Here is a 7,290-nt window from a genome sequence, read left to right on the forward strand (position 1 = left end):
GTGGTTTTTTCTACGTGACCACGGGGAAGACATGAGAAGGTGGGATGGGAAACCCACTTCTGTCCTGGCAGCACGGGTGCGCCAAATCAGGGAGGGGAACACCAACAGAGGGAACTCCACTAAAGTGAGGGTAGCCTCAGCCTCCCATGGAGGTGCAGGGTATTACAGAAGGGAGGATGATCTGTCAGATCCCCTTGAAGGAACCTCCAGTATGTATGCCCAGGAGAGAAATAATAACCAGGGCTAGAGGGGCCCTGCCTCTAGCCAGGGAGAGGCACGGGAAAACCGGATCTTTTGGACGGTGTGGATCCGATGGCCTGGCACATCAGAGCCACAGGAACACAGAGCATTGGTTGACACTGGTTCACAATGTACATTAATACCATCAGGACATGTCGGAAAGGAACCTGTTTCAATTGCTGGGGTTACAGGGGGATCTCAGGAATTGACTCTGCTGGAGGCTGAGGTGAGCCTGACTGGGAAAGAGTGGCAGAAACATCCAATTGTGACTGGCCCAGAGGCACCATGTATCCTAGGCATAGACTTCCTCAGGAATGGCTATTACAAAGACCCAAAGGGACTCAGGTGGGCTTTTGGAATAGCTGCTGTGGCAGCAGAGGGCATTAAGCAGTTGAACACCCTGCCTGGGCTATCAGAAAACCCATCTGCAGTGGGACTCCTCAGGGTGAAAGAGCAACAGGTGCCAATTGCTACCTCAACAGTGCACCACCGGCAGTACCGGACGAATCGGGATGCCGTGATCCCCATCCACAAGATGATCCGTGAGCTGGAGAGCCAAGGGGTGGTCAGCAAAACCCACTCACCCTTCAACAGCCCCATCTGGCCTGTGCGTAAATCGGAAGGAGAATGGAGATTGACAGTGGACTATCGTGCACTGAATGAGGTGACTCCACCACTGAGCGCTGCCGTGCCGGACATGCTGGAACTGCAGTACGAGCTGGAGTCCAAGGCAGCAAAGTGGTACGCCACCATTGACATCGCCAATGCATTCTTCTCCATTCCTCTGGCAGCAGAGTGCAGGCCTCAGTTCGCTTTCACCTGGAGGGGTGTGCAATACATGTGGAACCGACTGCCCCAGGGGTGGAAACACAGCCCCACCATCTGTCATGGGCTGATCCAGGCTACACTGGAGAAGGGTGGAGCTCCAGAACATCTGCAGTACATTGATGACATCATTGTGTGGGGGGATACGGCAATGGAAGTATTTCAGAAAGGAGAAAAGATCATTGAGATTCTGCTGGGAGCCGGCTTCGCCATTAAAAAGAGCAAAGTCAAAGGGCCTGCCCAAGAGATCCAGTTCCTGGGAGTAAAGTGGCAAGATGGACGGCGCCAGATCCCCAGTGAGGTCATCAATAAGATCACTGCAATGTCTCCACCAACCAGCAAGAAGGAAACACAAGCCTTCCTAGGCGCCATAGGCTTTTGGAGAATGCACATTCCTGAGTACAGCCAGATTGTGAGCCCTCTTTACCTGGTCACCCGCAAGAAGAACGATTTCCACTGGGGCCCTGAGCAGCAGCAAGCCTTTGCCCAAATCAAGCAGGAGATTGCTCATGCAGTAGCCCTTGGCCCAGTCAGGACGGGACCAGATGTGAAGAACGTGCTCTACTCTGCAGCCGGGAACCATGGTTTGTCTTGGAGCCTTTGGCAGAAGGTGCCTGGTGAGACGCGAGGCCGACCACTGGGGTTCTGGAGCCGAAGCTACAGAGGGTCTGAGGCCAACTACACTCCGACGGAGAGGGAGATCTTGGCCGCCTATGAAGGGGTCCAAGCAGCCTCAGAGGTGGTTGGCACAGAAACACAACTCCTCCTGGCACCCCGACTGCCAGTGCTGGGGTGGATGTTTAAAGGAAAGGTTCCCTCAACCCACCATGCCACTGACGCCACATGGAGTAAATGGATTGCCCTCATCACACAACGTGCCCGTATTGGAAACCCGAATCGCCCTGGGATTTTGGAGATAATTACCAACTGGCCGGAAGGGGAAGACTTTGGTCTTGCCGATGAAGAATAACAGGAACAAGTGACCCGGGCTGAAGAAGCCCCACCATATAACCAACTGCCAGCAGATGAAACATGCTATGCTCTTTTCACTGATTGTTCCTGCCGCATCGTGGGGATGAACCGGAAGTGGAAAGCAGCCGTATGGAGCCCCACACGACAGGTCGCACAAGCTACCGAAGGAGAAGGTGGATCGAGTCAACTTGCTGAACTCAAAGCTGTTCAGCTGGCCCTGGACATTGCTGAAAGAGAGAAGTGGCCAAAACTCTACCTTTACACTGATTCATGGATGGTAGCCAATGCTCTGTGGGGATGGCTGGAAAGGTGGAAAAAGGCTAACTGGCAACGTAGGGGAAAACCAATCTGGGCTGCCAATGAATGGAAAGACATTGCCACCCGGGTAGAGAAGCTGCCTGTGAAAGTCCGTCACGTAGATGCCCATGTCCCCAAGAGTCGGGCTAATGAGGAACACCGACACAATGAGCAGGTAGATCAGGCCGCACAAATAGAGGTGTCAAAGATAGATTTAGACTGGCAGCACAAGGGAGAGTTGTTCCTGGCTCGATGGGCCCATGATGCCTCAGGTCATCAGGGCAGAGATGCCACATATAAGTGGGCACGAGACCGAGGGGTGGATCTAACCATGGACAGTATTTCTCAAGTTATCCATGACTGTGAGACATGCGCTGCCATCAAGCAAGCCAAGCGGGTGAAGCCCCTCTGGTATGGGGGGCGATGGTCCAAATATAAGTATGGAGAGGCCTGGCAGATTGACTACATCACACTGCCTCAAACCCGCCAGGGCACGCGCTATGTACTGACCATGGTGGAAGCCACCACTGGATGGTTGGAGACCTACCCTGTGCCTCATGCCACTGCTCGAAACACCATCCTGGGCCTGGAAAAACAAGTTCTTTGGAGGCATGGTACCCCTGAGAGAATTGAGTCAGACAATGGGACTCATTTCAAGAACAGCCTTATAAACACCTGGGCTAGAGAACACGGCATTGAGTGGGTGTACCATATCCCCTACCATGCACCAGCTGCAGGGAAAGTTGAACGGTGCAATGGCCTGCTTAAAACCACCTTGAAGGCACTGGGTGGGGGAACTTTCAAGAACTGGGAGATTAATCTACCAAAGGCCACCTGGTTAGTGAACAACCGAGGTTCCACTAACCGAGCAGGCCCTGCCCAATCTGAGCCCTTGGGAATATCAAATGGAGATAAGGTTCCAGTGGTACACATGAGAGGTATGCTAGGAAAAACTGTTTGGGTGAATCCTGCCTCCAGCAAAGACAATCCCATCCATGGAGTTGTATTCGCTCAAGGACCAGGTTGCACCTGGTGGGTGATGCAAAAGAATGGAGAGACCAGATGCATACCCCAAGGAGACCTTGTTTTAGGGTGAAATACCTATAGTACTGTGCCTATGTCTCTAACTGCATGTATGTATATATAATGTAACAGTTTAATTTGATATAGCATATTAGTATGGGAGAAATTCAGGGGTGGATAATGGTGGAGGTTGAATTAAGCCCTTTTCTTTCTGTGGAATTTCTCCCATTGTTATGCTAAGTAATTGTGGCTACACCTTAAAACGACAGATAATGTTCTCTCGTAGGGGGGTGGCTGGAGGGGGAGGGGGGGGGAACCGGAAAAGGAAAGGTGGGATAGGGGGGTCTGGAGCGGGGGACGCTCTCTCGCTTGGCTCCTGGAGTGGGAAGACAACCTGGGCTCTGCTCTGGCATCTTCCCCTGCCATCCCAGCACTGAGATCCACGCTCCCTGCCTTTGGACATCGCTCTGCTGCTCTCCCAGCTCACCCTACTACCTCCGGACACTCTGCTGAGCACCACGACCGACACCGTGAGGGGGGAGTCACTTTCCCCATCCCCTCTCACCCCTGGGCCACGGCCGCCATCACCCAGCCCTCTTCAACTGCGCGGGACCTGCCCTGCCCCCACAGCACCGGTAACAGCACAGGGAGACGGCCTGCGGCCAGAAGGGACTGGAGCGGAGCTAGACTGTTTCTGTTGCCAATTTTTATAGCTGTTGTTGTTTTTCTGCTCTGTTAGATACCAGTAAAGAACTGTTATTCTTATCCCCATATCTCCTGCCTGAAGGTGTCTGAATTGGACCTAAAATAATTAAAAGGGAGGGGGGTTGCACTCTGCATCGCAGAAAAGGGGCTCCTGCCTTTCCTTAGACCCTACCTGTCTTTCAAACTGAGACAAACCCTAAAATCCATCCCCCTGACCCTGATAACCCAGCCTAGGACCACAAAAATCCATCCTAGGACCCTAAAAACCTACTCTGGAACCCCAAAACCCAACCTGAGATGCCCAAATCCATCCTAGGGAGGGTGAAACTCACTGTGAAACTCCAAAATCCACCCTTGGAATCCTCAAACCCCAATGGCCTTCCACTAAGGGGTCTGTGAAATCTGGTGCTCGGACCCACAAAATCTATCTTGCACCTAATCTATGCACAAAATCTATCTTGGAACTGCCTAAATCAAGCCTGGGACACCCAAAATTCCACCCTGAGGCCCTCCAGAACCCACCCTGGGACCCCAAATCCCCCCTGAGACTCCACAAAGCCCACCCTGAGGATCCCAAATCTCCATCCTGGGCTACTCCCACTCACCTCCCCCCTCTAAGGTAGACCCAAAATTCCACCCTGAGGTCTCCCCATCCCCCTTTAATCTTTGTACCCCCAAATAAAGCCCTACCTCACCTCCCCCACTTGTCCCCCCGAGTTTTTTCAGGGGTCCAAACTCCAGGTGGGGGGAGGTTCCAGACCCAGTTTGAGGATTCCAGACCCCAGTTTGAGAGGCCCAGGTGCCAGGGTGGAGAGCTGAGACCTCAGTGTGAGGATCCCAGATCACGCTGGAGGGCTGAAGATTCCAGTTTGGGGGTACCAGATGTCAGTTTAAGAATCCCAGACGCAGTTTAAAGAACCCAGATTACAGTTTGAGGGTCCCTGACCCCAGTTTAGGAGTCCAGGACCTGAACCCCCCATCTGAGGGACCCAAACCCCAGTTTAGGTGTATCAGATCTCAGTATGAGAGTCCCAGACCCACCAGCAGCACACCTGGCAGCACCGTAACACTGGGAATTAGGATCAGAGGAGAAGTCCTGCTGTAAATCACAAAATCAGGGTCTAATTCCTGGCCTGATCCCACCCACCCCATCACACCTGTGTGCCCACCTGCCCGCAGGTACCTTTGGGATGTCTTAAAAGAAATTTGAAAAGCAATTATTTAAAACTTTAAAAAACTAACTTTATTTACAAAACTATAGTTGGTTTTCCAGCCATAATCCTTAGGACAAAGTGATATCCTGGCTCAACGACGCCTGTATGACCCTTCAGACTTAAAGTGCTGCCCAAGTCTGGGGCTGGGGTTGGATCCAGCCACACCCAGAGCCTTCTCTGAGAAGAACCCTGGGAAGTCAAGGAGTCCTTTCTGCACCTTGTGAATCAGCAGGAGGGTGTCCCTGATCAGTCGTGCCTGAATGTCCCACTCTGGGCACAACAGGCCCCCAGCTCAGCAGTGCCAGCACCACAGAGCTCGCAGGGACTGTCCCGGTGTCCGCTGCTCCTTCAGGCTCCTCAGGATCGAGCTGCTCTGAGCTGCCAGACAACGCATGAGTTCACACGCATCTTTCTGCAAGGCCTGAAGTTCTGTGACCAAAACAGAGCCGAGATGAGTTCCCGTGTTTGTAGAGACCCCCCACTCTCCCAGCCCTCACTCCCCATTGAAATCCAGAGCAGGCAGCTCCTCGCTCTGGTCCTGGAGATGTCACGCGATGGTCCCTGGGCACAGAGCTCTGTCAGCCCCTGCTGTTCCCCAGCACGATCCCAAACAACCAGGGACCACCAGTAGCCTGGATGTGGCACTGGGCAGGGGCTGGGGGGAACAGGGGCTGCCCAAAGAGGGACCCTGGGCTGGGGCTCATGAACCTGATGGTGCAGTCTTGCACAAATTCCTGAGGGTCCCTCAGCTACTGCAGGCTCTGATGAAGGTGCTGCTCAGCCCTCCTGCTGTCCTTTTCCATCTGGAGGGACCATAAAGATGTGGGCATTGTCACACATCTTCCAGGTGACTGGAGCAGCCCCTCCTGGCAGCAGCCCCATTACCAAGAGCCCTCCTCCCTCCCACTGGGTGCAGGAAGGGGAGATGGGACTGGAGGAGAGCCCCTGGGGCTCTGTTCTTGAGCCAGGAACAAGGATGCAGCTCCAGGCTGTGGGGTCTCTTCCCCAGGCCCAGCTGCAGAGCCCACGGCCCAGCACAGTCCCTGGGGCACATCCTCACCAAGCAGTCAGCCATCCTCCAGGTCTGCCCTGTCTTCACCACGTGCTTCAGCTCCTTCCACTTGAGGAGCTCTGCGATAGCAAGGACAGCATTCCTGGAGGCCTGTGGAACAGCAGAAACTGGGAGATGGCTCCAGGGCCTGGGAAAGTTGACCTGGGGTGACTCTGCCTTTAGGGAGCTGCCAAAACATCCGGGAATGGCCCCAGGTACAGGGATTGAGGCCCAAATGCCTGCTCTCCAACACCTTTGGGGACACACCTGTCCACACCTCAGTGTCCTGGTGCTGAGCCCTGCTGCAGTGGGCAGGGCAGGTGCTGGCAATGCCAACTTGGCTCTGCAGGGACCCTTCCCTGGGCTGTGCTTGGGGAATGCTGCCCAATGCCTGGAGCCCCAGGGGGGGTCAGCCACCCCTCTCTGTGTCAGTGCTCAGCCTTGGCAGCAGTGCCTGGCCCACCCTGGGGGTCTCGTCATTCATGGGGAGGATGAGCAGGGCCAGGACACTGCACGCAGTTCTTCATCCACTTCTTCCCCTTCCCCACCCCTGCCCTCAGCAGGCCTCGGAAGGAGCGCATGCAGCGCTCCCACACCCAGCTTTCCTCCTGGAAGGAACGAGGAAAGGTGAGCTTCAGGAGGCAGCAGCTCCCTGCCCATAGTGATGTGAAAAACGAGGTTCACTTTCCTGGTAAATTTACAAGGTTTAATTAAAAAAAAAAAAAAAGAAAAAAAAAAAGATAAATAGGAGACTAAGACAGTAAAGCAAAGGATTAATGTGGCTGGGTGCTGGGCATTCAGCCAAGGGCACTAACTTAGAAAACACTTCCTTAAATGCATCAACGTGTTGCATATTCATAGACTTTCATTATTCAAATTCATCAACCCCAACCTGCAAATCAACTTTTTTTGTAGCCGTCCTGTCCTACTCCCCATCAATAAATTCCTTCCCTGGAGTTCTAG

This window comes from Sturnus vulgaris, unplaced genomic scaffold (assembly GCF_052056855.1).
Source record: "Sturnus vulgaris isolate bStuVul1 unplaced genomic scaffold, bStuVul1.hap1 Scaffold_192, whole genome shotgun sequence".
NCBI lineage: Eukaryota > Metazoa > Chordata > Aves > Passeriformes > Sturnidae > Sturnus > Sturnus vulgaris.